The sequence below is a fragment of the Rattus norvegicus genome, chromosome 7 (assembly GCF_036323735.1).
Source record: "Rattus norvegicus strain BN/NHsdMcwi chromosome 7, GRCr8, whole genome shotgun sequence".
Classification (NCBI taxonomy): Eukaryota; Metazoa; Chordata; class Mammalia; order Rodentia; family Muridae; genus Rattus; species Rattus norvegicus.
In genome coordinates this window covers 12,414,849-12,429,216 of record NC_086025.1, presented here as the reverse complement: position 1 = coordinate 12,429,216, position 14,368 = coordinate 12,414,849, and the positions used below count along the sequence as shown (strand labels likewise).

Sequence of the window (14,368 nt, the reverse complement as noted above, 5' to 3'; positions counted from 1 at the left end):
AGATGATTTGTAAGTTTATGGGGTTGGAGAGATGGATCAGTAGTTAGGAGTACTTGATGCTCTTTCAGAGAACCAGAGTTCACTTCCCAGCACCTGATCACTGTTACCGCCTGCAATCCTAGCTCCAAGGAAACTGAGGCCCTCTTCTAGACTCCACATATGACCATGCATATACAACCCCAGACACATATGAATCACAGTAAATTATATCTGTTTAAGAAGCGTGCTAGATCACGCACTTATTCGTTCCACATTGACACCCACCACTGCACAGGTGAGATGGCTTAGCCGGTACGGACACTTGCAGTTAAGCCTGGTGACCAGGTCAGTCCCTGTGGCCCACATGGTGGAAGAGAGAACTACATCCCTCAAGTCATCCCATGACTTCCACACACACGCTGTAGCATGAGTGTTGCCCTCCTCCACACGGTAAGGAGATAATATTGCATTTTACTTTTGAAATTATTATATACATACAACCTTGGGATTTTTTTTTCATTTAAATTTAGCTGTTCCTGCATGCATGTTTTGTGTCTCTTATTCTGGTTGTAATTTCTCCTTTTGTCACTGTAGTGAAACGCACTGGTATTAGTAGCCCCTTGCCAAAAAACTGATTCAGTGGTCTGGGTACATTTAGGCTAGTAAACGAATATCAATGTAATTCCTGAAACATATTAGATGCTATCCATGAACAGAGCTGCTGCTTGACTCCTCTTTATGGATTAAAGTGAAAATATAGCAGGGAGTTCACTTCCTGCTAGTGAACTTCAACCTTAGACTAGTACACTTGGAATACTCTCAGGCCAAGTACATATCCCGAGATTTAGAGAAACTAATTTTTTCTTCTTGTATTCTTTTTTCATTTATTTATTTGTTTATTTATTATTTATTTATTTTTATTGGATATTTTATTTATTAATATTTCAAATGTTATTCCCTTTCCTGGTTTCCACTCCAGAAACCCCCTTAGCCCATCCCCCATTGCCCTGCTTCTAGAGGGTGCTCCCCCACCCACCCAGTCTTTCCTCCCCACCCTGAAATTCTCCTACACTGGAGCATTGAGCTTTCACAGGGCCAAGAGCCTCTCCTCCCATTGATGCCCAACAAGGCCTTCCTCTGCTATATATGGGGCTGGAGCCATGGGTTGATCCATGTGTACTCATTGGTTGGTGGTTTAGTCCCTGGGAGCTCTGGGGGTGGGTGCGGTGGGTCTGGTTGATTGATACTGTTGTTCTTCCTCTGGTGATGCAAATCCCTTCAGCTCTGTCAGTCTTTTTTCTAACTCCTCCGTTGGGGACCCCATGCTCAGTCCTCTAGCATCCACATCTGTATTTGTTAAGCTCTGGCAGAGCCTCTTAGGAGTCAGGTATATCAGATTCCTGTCAGCAAGCACTTCTTGGCATTCCCAATAGTGTCTGGGTTTGGTGTTTGTATATGGGATGGATCCCCACGTGGATCAATCTCTTGATGGCCTTTCCTTCAGTCTCTGCTCCACACTTTGTCTCCATATTTCCTCCCATGAGTATTTTGTTGCCCCTTCTAAGAAGGACTGAAGCATTCACACTTTGGTCTTCCTTCTTCTTGAGCTTTATGTGGTCTGTGAATTGTATTTTGGGTATTCTGAAATTTTGGGCTAATATTCACTTATCAGTGAGTACATGTCATGTGGTGGTCTTTTGTGACTGGGTTACCTGACTCAGGATGATATTTTCTAGTTCTGTCTATTTGCCTAAGAAATTTATGAAGTCATTGTTTTTGATAGCTGAGTAGTACTCCATTGTGTAGATGTGCCACATTTTCTGTATCCATTCCTCTGTTGAAGGGCATCTGGGTTCTTTCCAGCTTCTGGTTATTATAAATAAGGCTGCTATGAACATAGTGGAGCATGTGTCTTTGTTATATGTTGGAGCATCTTTTGGGTATATGCCCAGGAGAGGTATAGCTGGGTCCTCAAGTAGTACTATGTCCAATTTTCTGAGGAACAGCCAGACTGATTTCCAGAATGGTTGTATCAGCTTGCAATTCCACCAACAATAGAGGAGTATTCCTCTTTCTCCACATCCTCATCAGTGTCTGCTGTTAACTGAGTTTTTGATCTTAGCCATTCTGACTGGTGTGAGTTGGAATCTCAGGGTTGTTTTGATTTGCATTTCCCTGATGACTAAGGATGTTGACCATTTCTTTAGGTGCTTCTCAGCCATTTGATATTTCTCAGTTCAGATTTCTTTGTTAAGCTCTGTACCCCATTTTAAAATAGGGTAATTTGTCTCCCTGCCCTCTAACTTATTCAGGTCTTTGTATATTTTGGATATTAGCCCTCTATCAGATGTAGGATTGGTAAGATCTTTTCCCAATCTGTTGGTCACCATTTTGTCCTATTGACAATGTCCTTTGCCTTACAGATGCTTTGCAATTTTATGAGGTCCCATTTGTCAATTCTTGATCTTAAAGCATAAGCCATTGGTGTTCTGTTCAGGAAATTTTTTTTCCTGTGCCTTTGTGTTTGAAGCTCTTCCCCATTTTCTCTTCCATTAGTTTCAGTATATCTGGTTTATGTGGGCATCGTTGTTCTACTTGGACTTGAGCTTTGTACAAGGAGATAAGAATGGATCAATTTTATCTTCCTGGAGCCGACTTTGCAGAATATGATGACTTCAACAAGTAAGGCAGATGAATTGCAGCTCCCAGGAGTTTAGAGCCCTGGGAGAAGGACATGAAGCAGAATTTGATGTGGACAGTATTCTTGATGAGCTTGATAAAGAAGACAACACCTATGATTCTGTTTCCCAGGAGTCAGAGTTGGACAAAGATGGCAGTCGTGTGGATTCCCAGAATGTTCTTGTTCTAAAAGAAAAGGAATAAGTACTTCAAGGAAGGAAAATATGATGAAGCCATCGAATGCTACATGAAAGGCATGGATGCTGATCCCTATAATCTGGTGTTGCCAACAGAGCATCCGCTTACTTCAGACTGAAAAAATTTGCTGTTGCTGAGTCTGACTGTTATTTGGCAATTGCCTTAAGCAGGAGTTACACCAAGGCTTATGCCAGACGAGTTGCTGCGTGATTTGCTCTGTAGAAATTACAGGACGCCGGAGAAGAGGAAGTATTAGAACTGGAGCCAAATAACTTCAAAGCAATAAATGAACTCAGGAAAATTGATGAGACTTTACATCCAAGGAAAACTCATGTCCCAAAAAGCTGCTGCCATGAGTAAACCAGCTGAAGAGGAGAAAGAACCATGGAAGATCAGCAGTGCAGGCAGAAGGCCATCACAGAGAAAGACCTGGGCAATGTATTTTTCAAAAAGGGAAAATATGAGCAAGCAATGAGTGCTACACCCAAAGGAAAGCAGCAGACAGCACCAATGCTCTACTCCTAGCTAACGGAGCCATGGCCTATCTCAAGATTCAGAAATATGAAGAAGTTGAAAGAGACTATACACAAGCTATCTTACTAGATGGTTCATATTCAAAAGCTTTTGCCAGAAGACGAACTGCAAGGACATTTTTGGGAAAGATCAATGAGACCAAGCAAGATTTCGAAACTATTTTATTTCTGTAACCTAGAAATAAACAAGCAGTGACCAAACTTTCCAGAATTAAAAGGGAATTAATTATAAAAGGACATTTGGATGATGTCTTTCTTGTCTCCACACAGAGACACAATGTGGTAAAACCTGTAGACAATCCTCCTCATTGTGGGTCATCTAAAGCACTCAAGAAGATTTTTATTGAGGAAACTAGCAATTTGATAGAAACTGTTGATACACCAGATAACTCTGCCACTGTCCCCAAGAGTGATCGAACAGCAGAGACTGTGGACACTGGAAGCCAGAAGAATTTAAGGCAAGGCGCCTCTTTGCTCCAAGAGCTACATTATTTGAAAATAGAAGCCATCAGCCCCACAAGCACAGGTGGATGTGAAGCAGGATGTGTGTCAGTCTGTGAGTTAGAAAACCTCTGTGAGGGTAGAGCAGATGCCGGGTCAGTTGGCCATTGTGGTTCTGCCTCCAGTTCCTGTCAACTCCTAGCTAGAGCCTGACTTCAGACAATTGAGAAGTTACCCAGGGACGTTGTATCAGTAGGTAAAGAAAATCAAACCATCATCGTATCTGAGGTTGTTTAGAAAAACCTAGATCCAAAATTATTCAATCAAATCATTAAAATTTTATGTGACTTTTACATTGAGAGGGAAAAGCCAATTCTCATCCTTGAAGTCTTAAGAAGACTTTCTCAACTGAGAAGATTTGAGATGGTGGTGATATTTATGTCACCACCTGAGAGAAAGCTCACAAATGTATTATTCAATCACTTAGAAAAATCAGAATTGAAGGAGGATTCTGTTGGAGAACTCAAGAAAAGATATGGCTCCATATTGGCTCCATGATTGGCTGTGGTTACCTCATCCGTATATGTTATTTTTTCCTACTGAAATCAAGTGTTTAGATTTTTACAAAAATGAAACCTTACTGAAGAGGACTTTCCTCTCTCTGGATGGCCATTGATTCACTGTACATGTTCTGTGGCCTAATAGTGAGAAATGCTACAAAACCAAGTTTTAAGGAGAAAAAAAGGAGAATGGATTGATTTGCATCCCTCTACATGCTGACCTCCAGTTGAACCAGCACCATTTGTTGAAAATACAGTCTTTTTTCTACTGGATGGTTTTAGCTCCTTTGTCAAAGATCAAGTGACCATAGGTGTGTGGGTTCATTTCTGGGTCTTCAATTCCATTCCACTGATCTATCTGCCTGTCTCTGTATCAATATGATGCAGTTTTTATGACTATTGCTCTGTAATACAGCTTGAGGTCAGCGATGGTGATTCCCCTAGAAGTTCTTTTATTGTTGAGGATAGTTTTCGATATCCTGGGTTTTTTGTTATTCCAAATGAATTTGCAAATTGCTCTTTCTAACTCTATGAAGAATTTATTTGAAATGTTGATGGAGATTTCATTGAATCTGTAGGTTGTTTTTGGCAAGATGGCCATTTTTGCCATATTAATCCTGCTAATCCATGAGCATGGGAGATCTTTCCATCTACTGAGATTTTCAATTTCTTTTTTCAGAGACTTGAACTCTTGTCATACAGATCTTTCACTTGCTTGGTTAAAGTCACACTAAGCATTTTATATTATTTGTGACTGTTGGTTGTGAAGGTTGTCATTTCCCTAATTTCTTTCTCAGCCTGTTTATCCTTTGAGTAGAGGAAGGTTACTGATTTGTTTGAGTTAATTTTGTATCCAGCCACTTTGCTGAAGTAGTTCTCTGGTGGAACTTTGGGGGTCACTTAAGTATACTATCATATCATCTGCAAATAGTGATATTTTTACTTCTTCCCTTCCAATTTGTATCCCTTTGACCTCCTTTCATTGTCTGACTGCTCTGGCTAGGACTTCGAGTACTATACAGAGTAAGTAGGGAGAGAGTGGGCAGCCTTGTCTGGTCCCTGATTTTAGTGGGCTTGCTTCCAGTTTCTCTCCATTTAGTTTGATGTTGGCTATGGTTTGCTGCATATTGCTTTTACTATGTTAAGGTATGGGCCTTGAATTTCTGATCTTTCCAAGTTTTTTAACATGAAGCAGTGTTGAATTTTGTCAAATGCTTTCTCAGCATCTAATGAGATGATCATGTGATCTTTTTTTGTGTGTTTGTTTATATAGTGGATTACATTGATAGATTTCCATATATTGAACTATCCATGCATCCCTAGGATGAAGCTTACTTGATCATGATGGATCCTCATTTTAATGTGTTCTTGGATTCCGTTTGTGAGAATTTTATTGAATATTTTTGCATCAATATTCATAAGGGAAATTGATCTGAAGTTTTCTTTCTTTGTTGGGTCTTAGTGTGGTTTAAGTATAAGTGTAATTGTGACTTCAAAGAACGAATTGGGTAGTATTCCTACTGTTTCTATTTTGTGGAATAGTTTGGACAGTATTGGTATTAGGTCTTTTATGAAGGCCTGATAGAATCCTGCAATAAACCCATCTGGTCCTGGGCTCTTTTTGGTTGGGAGACTTTTAATAACTGCTTCTATTTCCTTAGGAGTTATGGGACTATTTAGATGGTTTATCTGATCCTGATTTATCTTTGGTACCTGGTATCTGTCTAGAAAATTGTCCATTTCATCCAGATTTTCCAGTTTTGTTGAGTATAGGCTTTTGTAGTAGGATCTGATGATTTTTTTTCAATTTTTACAGATTCTGTTGTTATGTCTCCCTATTCATTTTTGATTTTGTTAATTCGGATGCTCACACTGTCCCCTCTGGTTAGTCTAGCAAAAGGTCTATGTATCTTGTTGATTTTCTCAAAGAATCGGAGTCTGTTTTGTTGTTGTTGTTGTTGTTGTTTTTGATTCTTTTTATAGTTCTTTTTGTTTCTACTTGGTTGATTCTAGCCCTGACTTTGATTATTTCCTGCCTTCTACTTTTCCTGGGTGTATTTCCTTCTTTTTCTTCTAGACCTTTTTGGTATGCTGTTAAGCTGCTAGTGTATACTCTCTCCAGTTTCTTTTTGCAGGCACTCAGAGCTATGCGTTTTCCTCTTAGCACTGCTTTCATTGTGTCCCATAAGTTTGACTATGTTGTGCCTTCATTTTCATTAAATTCTAAAAAGTCCTTAATTTATTTCTTTATTTCTCCTTGACCAAGTTGTCATTGAGTAAAGCATTGTTCAGCTTCCATGTGTATGTGGGTTTCTGTCGTTTTTGTTGTTATTGAAGTTCGCCTTAGTGATCTGATAGGATGCATGGGATTATTTAAATCTTCTCCTATCTGTTGAGGCCTTTGTTGTGACCGATAATATGGTCAATTTTGGAGAAGGTACAATAAGGTGCTGAGAAGAAGGTATATTCTTTTGTTTTAGAGTGAAATGTTCTATAGATAGCTCTTAAATCCATTTGGTTCATAATCCGTTATTTCTCTGTATCTCTGTTTAGTTTCTGTTTGCATGATCTCTCTATTGATAAGAGTGGGGTGTTGAAATCTCCCACTATTATTGTGTGAGGTGCAATGTGTGCTTTGAGCTTTAGTAAGGTTCTTTTTTTTTTTTTAAGATTTATTTATTTTATTATTATATGTAAGTACACTGTAGCTGTCTTCAGATACACCAGAAGAGGGCACCAGATCTCTTTACAGATGGTTGTGAGCCACCATGTGGTTGCTGGGAATTGAACTCATGACCTCTGGAAGAGCAGTCGGGTGCTCTTAACCGCTGAGCCATCTCTCCAGCCCAGTAAGGTTCCTTTTATGTATGTAGGTGCCCTTGCATTTTGAGCACAGATGTTCAGGACTGAGAGTTCATCTTGGTTGATTTTTCATTTGATAAATATGCAGTGCTCTTCCTTATCTTTTTTTGATAACTTTTGGTTGAAAGTCAACTTTATTCGATATTAGAATGGCTACTTCAGGTGTTTCTTGGGACCATTTGCTTGGAAAATTGTTTTTCAGCCTTTTACTCTGAAGTAGTGTCTGTCTCTGTCACTGAGGTGTGTTTCTTGTATGCAGCAAAATGTTGGATCTGGTTTATAGCCTGTTAGTCTATGTCTTTTTGGGGGGCAGAATTGAGTCCATTAATGTTAAGAGATATTAAGTACCAGTGATACTTGTTTCCTGTTATTTTTGTTGTTAGAGGTGATATTATGTTTGTGTGGCTCTCTTCTTTTGGGTTTATTGCAAAAAGATCACTTTCTTGCTTGTTCTAGGGTATAGTTTTCCTCCTTGTGTTGGAGCTTTTCATCTATTATCCTTTGTAATGCTGATTTTGTAGAAAGATATTGTGTAAATTTATTTATGTCATGGAATATCTTGGTTTCTCCATCTATGTTAATTGAGAGTTTTGCTGGATATAGTAGCCTGGGCTGGCATTTGTGTTCTCTTAGGGTCTGTATGACATCTGTCCAGGATCTTCTGGCTTTCATAATCTCTGGTGAGAAGTCTGGTGTAATTCTGATAGGTCTGCCTTTGTATGGTACTTGCCCTTTTTCTCATACTGCATTTAATATTCTTTGTTTTGTGCATTTGGTGTTTTGACTATTATATGACGGGAAGAATTTCTTTTCTGGTCCAATCGAATTGGAGTTCTGTAGGCTTCTTGTATGTTTATGGGCATCTCTTTCTTTAGGTTAGGGAATTTTTCTTCTATAATTTTGTTAAAGATATTTACTGGCCCTTTAAGTTGGGAATCTTTTCTCTCGTCTGTACCCATTATCCTTAAGTTTGATCTTCTCCCTGTGTCCTGGATTTCCTAGATATTTTGGGTTAGGAGCTTTTTGTATTTTACATTTTCTTTGATCGTTGTGTCAATGTTTTCTATGGTTTCTTCTGCCCCTGAGATCCTCTTTTCTATCTTGTATTCTGTTGGTAATGCTTGTGTCAATGACTCCTGATTTCTTTCCTAGGATTTCTTTCCCCAGGGTTGTCTGCCTTTGTAATTTCTTTATTGTTTCTGTTTCCATTTTTAGGTACTGGATGGTTTTGTTCAATTCCTTCACCTGTTTGGTTGTGTTTTCCTATAATTCTTTAGGGAATTTTTGTGTTTCCTCTTTAAGGGCTTTTTACCTGTGTTGTCTTGTATTTCTTTAAGGGAGTTATTTATGTCCTTCTTAAAGTCCTCTACCATCATCATGAGAAGTGATTTTAAATCCAAATCTTGCTTTTCTGGTGTGTTTGGATATCCACTATTTCCTTCGGTGGGAGAACTGGGCTCTGATGATGCCGAGTAGTATTGGTTTTTGTTGCCTAGGTTCTTGCAGTTGCCTCTCGCCATCAGGTTGTCTCTGGTGTTAGCTGATCTTGTTGTCTCTGGCATTGGCTTGACCTTCCTGTAAGCCTGTGACCCTGCCATTTAGGTAAGTCAGTGCTCTTCGGAGACCCATTCTTTCAGGGCAGGATTTGGATATAGACAGTTGTGCCCCAGGGTTAACACAGATGGAGACCAGAAGGATCCTCTTCCCAGTTGCTCTACATTTTCTGAGCCCTGTGGTCTCCTGGCCCTTCCCTCTTTGGCCAGTCATTGGAGAAAAAGTGTTGGTCTCACTTGTGAACTTAGGAGTGACAGAACTCCTGGGAGACCAGTTCTTTTAGAACACTATTTGGGTATGGAGAGTTATGCCACTGGGGTTAACTCCGGGGTGCAGATGGAGACTGGAAGGAAGCTTCTTCTGTATTCTTTCTTTCTTCTTTAAGTGTGTGTGTGTGTGTGTGTGTGTGTGTGTGTGTGTACAAGAATATTCCACAGGACAACTTCCAGGAGTCATTTTAATTATTAAACCCTTTTTTCTGCCATGCTGCACCCTCTAGGCTGGTCAGTCCATGAGCTTCTGGGTGGTTCACCTCTCTTCCCATCACATCTCATTGGGACTACAGGTATGTTCCACCTCATGCAGCTTTTGTATCCAGTGCCCATCAGTATCTTATCCAGTGTATGCTTATGTAGCATATAGTTTTACACTACATGCCTTTGCTCTGGGAAGTGACCGTGCTCCAGCCCCCTCCTGGCTTCCCTTGAATCCTCACTTAAAACACACACACACACACACACACACACACACACACACAGAGAGAGAGAGAGAGACAGAGACAGAGACAGAGACAGAGAGAGACAGAGAGGCAGAGAGACAGAGACAGACAGACAGACACACACACACATACACACACACACACACACACACAGAGAGAGAGAGAGAGAGAGAGAGAGAGAGAGAGAGAGAGAGTTGTTCATTTTCAATTTGCCTCTTGGCACAGTTGCTGAGGGCTATTATTTCCTTCCTGGAAAAGAGTGCTATTAACAATATTCTTGGAGAGCCCCTGGGCAGCACCCCACGAGCAAACCTGAGCCTCGGGACCACAGGTAAGACCAAATTTTCTGCTGCAAGAAAGCTGCCTAGTGAGCTTGGGACACACGGAAGCAGAATTTCTCTAGGACCGGGCACGTTCTGTGTTTACCGGAAGTCCCACACCTGCGGATCCCGGCCCGCAGCAGCTCTCTGCTCCCAGACCCGGTGAGAGAGAGACCCAACCGCCTGGTCAGGTGGGCACTCCTGAGGCTGCAGAGCGGAAGAGACCACCAACACTGCTCACCCCTGCCCACATCCCTGGCCCAAGAGGAAACTGTATAAGGCCTCTGGGCTCCCGTGGGGGAGGGCCCAGGAGCGGCAGGACCCCTGCCAGAGACACCGCCGGACCCTGAAGGAAACAGACCGGATAAACAGTTCTCTGCACCCAAATCCCGTGGGAGGGAGAGCTAAACCTTCAGAGAGGCAGACAAGCCTGGGAAACCAGAAGAGACTGCTCCCTGCACACACATCTCAGACGCCAGAGGAAAAAGCCAAAGACCATCTGGAACCCTGGTGCACTGAAGCTCCCGGAAGGGGCGGCACAGGTCTTCCTGGTTGCTGCCGCTGCAGAGAGCCCCTGGGCAGCACCCCACGAGCGAACTTGAGCCTCGGGACCACAGGTAAGACCAACTTTTCTGCTGCAAGAAAGCTGCCTGGTGAACTCAAGACACAGGCCCACAGGAACAGCTGAAGACCTGTAGAGAGGAAAAACTACACGCCCGAAAGCAGAACACTCTGTCCCCATAACTGACTGAAAGAGAGGAAAACAGGTCTACAGCACTCCTGACACACAGGCTTATAGGACAGTCTAGCCACTGTCAGAAATAGCAGAACAAAGTAACACTAGAGATAATCTGATGGCGAGAGGCAAGCGCAGGAACCCAAGCAACAGAAACCAAGACTACATGCCATCATCGGAGCCCAATTCTCCCACCAAAACAAACATGGAATATCCAAACACACCAGAAAAGCAAGATCTAGTTTCAAAATCATATTTGATCATGATGCTGGAGGACTTCAAGAAAGACCTGAACACACTTAGGGAAGCACAGGAAAACATTAATAAACAAGTAAAAGCCTACAGAGAGGAATCGCAAAAATCCCTGAAAGAATTCCAGGAAAACACAATCAAACAGTTGAAGGAATTAAAAATGGAAATAGAAGCAATCAAGAAAGAACACATGGAAACAACCCTGGATATAGAAAACCAAAAGAAGAGACAAGGAGCTGTAGATACAAGCTTCACCAACAGAATACAAGAGATGGAAGAGAGAATCTCAGGAGCAGAAGATTCCATAGAAATCATTGACTCAACTGTCAAAGATAATGTAAAGCGGAAAAAGCTACTGGTCCAAAACATACAGGAAATCCAGGACTCAATGAGAAGATCAAACCTAAGGATAATAGGTATAGAAGAGAGTGAAGACTCCCAGCTCAAAGGACCAGTAAATATCTTCAACAAAGTCATAGAAGAAAACTTCCCTAACCTAAAAAAAGAGATACCCATAGACATACAAGAAGCCTACAGAACTCCAAATAGATTGGACCAGAAAAGAAACACCTCCCGTCACATAATTGTCAAAACACCAAACGCACAAAATAAAGAAAGAATATTAAAAGCAGTAAGGGAAAAAGGTCAAGTAACATATAAAGGGAGACCTATCAGAATCACACCAGACTTCTCGCCAGAAACTATGAAGGCCAGAAGATCCTGGACTGATGTCATACAGACCCTAAGAGAACACAAATGCCAGCCCAGATTACTGTATCCAGCAAAACTCTCAATTAACATTGATGGAGACACCAAGATATTCCATGACAAAACCAAATTTACACAATATCTTTCTACAAATCCAGCACTACAAAGGATAATAAATGGTAAAGCCCAACATAAGGAGGCAAGCTATACCCTAGAAGAAGCAAGAAACTAATCGTCTTGGCAACAAAACAAAGAGAATGAAAGCACACAAACATAACCTCACATCCAAATATGAATATAACGGGAAGCAATAATCACTATTCCTTAATATCTCTCAATATCAATGGCCTCAACTCCCCAATAAAAAGACATAGATTAACAAACTGGATACGCAACGAGGACCCTGCATTCTGCTGCCTACAGGAAACACACCTCAGAGACAAAGACAGACACTACCTCAGAGTGAAAGGCTGGAAAACAACTTTCCAAGCAAATGGTCAGAAGAAGCAAGCTGGAGTAGCCATTCTAATATCAAATAAAATCAATTTCCAACTAAAAGTCATCAAAAAAGATAAGGAAGGACACTTCATATTCATCAAAGGAAAAATCAACCAAGATGAACTCTCAATCCTAAATATCTATGCCCCAAATACAAGGGCACCTACATACGTAAAAGAAACCTTACTAAAGCTCAAAACACACATTGCACCTCACACAATAATAGTGGGAGATTTCAACACCCCACTCTCATCAATGGACAGATCATGGAAACAGAAATTAAACAGTGATGTCGACAGACTAAGAGAAGTCATGAGCCAAATGGACTTAACGGATATTTATAGAACATTCTATCCTAAAGCAAAAGGATATACCTTCTTCTCAGCTCCTCATGGTACTTTCTCCAAAATTGACCATATAATTGGTCAAAAAACGGGCCTCAACAGGTACAGAAAGATAGAAATAATCCCATGCGTGCTATCGGACCACCACGGCCTAAAACTGGTCTTCAATAAAAATAAGGGAAGAATGCCCACATATACGTGGAAATTGAACAATGCTCTACTCAATGATAACCTGGTCAAGGAAGAAATAAAGAAAGAAATTAAAAACTTTTTAGAATTTAATGAAAATGAAGATACAACATACTCAAACTTATGGGACACAATGAAAGCAGTGCTAAGAGGAAAACTCATAGCGCTGAGTGCCTGCAGAAAGAAACAGGAAAGAGCATATGTCAGCAGCTTGACAGCACACCTAAAAGCTCTAGAACAAAAAGAAGCAAATACACCCAGGAGGAGTAGAAGGCAGGAAATAATCAAACTCAGAGCTGAAATCAACCAAGTAGAAACAAAAAGGACCATAGAAAGAATCAACAGAACCAAAAGTTGGTTCTTTGAGAAAATCAACAAGATAGATAAACCCTTAGCCAGACTAACGAGAGGACACAGAGAGTGCGTCCAAATTAACAAAATCAGAAATGAAAAGGGAGACATAACTACAGATTCAGAGGAAATTTAAAAAATCATCAGATCTTACTATAAAAACCTATATTCAACAAAATTTGAAAATCTTCAGGAAATGGACAATTTCCTAGACAGATACCAGGTATCGAAGTTAAATCAGGAACAGATAAACCAGTTAAACAACCCCATAACTCCTAAGGAAATAGAAGCAGTCATTAAAGGTCTCCCAACCAAAAAGAGCCCAGGTCCAGACGGGTTTAGTGCAGAATTCTATCAAACCTTCATAGAAGACCTCATACCAATATTATCCAAACTATTCCACAAAATTGAAACAGATGGAGCCCTACCGAATTCCTTCTACGAAGCCACAATTACTCTTATACCTAAACCACACAAAGACACAACAAAGAAAGAGAACTTCAGACCAATTTCCCTTATGAATATCGACGCAAAAATACTCAATAAAATTCTGGCAAACCGAATTCAAGAGCACATCAAAACAATCATCCACCATGATCAAGTAGGCTTCATCCCAGGCATGCCGGGATGGTTTAATATACGGAAAACCATCAACGTGATCCATTATATAAACAAACTGAAAGAACAGAACCACATGATCATTTCATTAGATGCTGAGAAAGCATTTGACAAAATTCAACACCCCTTCATGATAAAAGTCCTGGAAAGAATAGGAATTCAAGGCCCATACCTAAACATAGTAAAAGCCATATACAGCAAACCAGTTGCTAACATTAAACTAAATGGAGAGAAACTTGAAGCAATCCCACTAAAATCAGGGACTAGACAAGGCTGCCCACTCTCTCCCTACTTATTCAATATAGTTCTTGAAGTTCTAGCCAGAGCAATCAGACAACAAAAGGAGATCAAGGGGATACAGATCGGAAAAGAAGAGGTCAAAATATCACTATTTGCAGATGACATGATAGTATATTTAAGTGATCCCAAAAGTTCCACCCGAGAACTACTAAAGCTGATAAACAACTTCAGCAAAGTGGCTGGGTATAAAATTAACTCAAATAAATCAGTTGCCTTCCTCTATACAAAAGAGAAACAAGCCGAGAAAGAAATTAGGGAAACGACACCCTTCATAATAGACCCAAATAATATAAAGTACCTCGGTGTGACTTTAACCAAGCAAGTAAAAGATCTGTACAATAAGAACTTCAAGACACTGAGGAAAGAAATTGAAGAAGACCTCAGAAGATGGAAAGATCTCCCATGCTCATGGATTGGCAGGATTAATATGGTAAAAATGGCCATTTTACCAAAAGCAATCTACAGATTCAATGCAATCCCCATCAAAATACCAATCCAATTCTTCAAAGAGTTAGACAGAACAATTTG

General features: G+C 40.5%; 1 protein-coding gene and 1 pseudogene across 1 annotated transcript in view; one reads left to right on the top strand and one right to left on the bottom strand.

Moving 5' to 3' along the window:
- Ftl1l5 (ferritin light chain 1 like 5) overlaps positions 1-14,368 on the bottom strand; it is a 576,109-nt gene that overhangs the window by 442,296 nt on the left and 119,445 nt on the right. The gene's annotated exons all lie outside the window — the stretch shown is intronic.
- Positions 1,040-10,462, top strand: LOC134479644 (RNA polymerase II-associated protein 3-like; annotated as a pseudogene).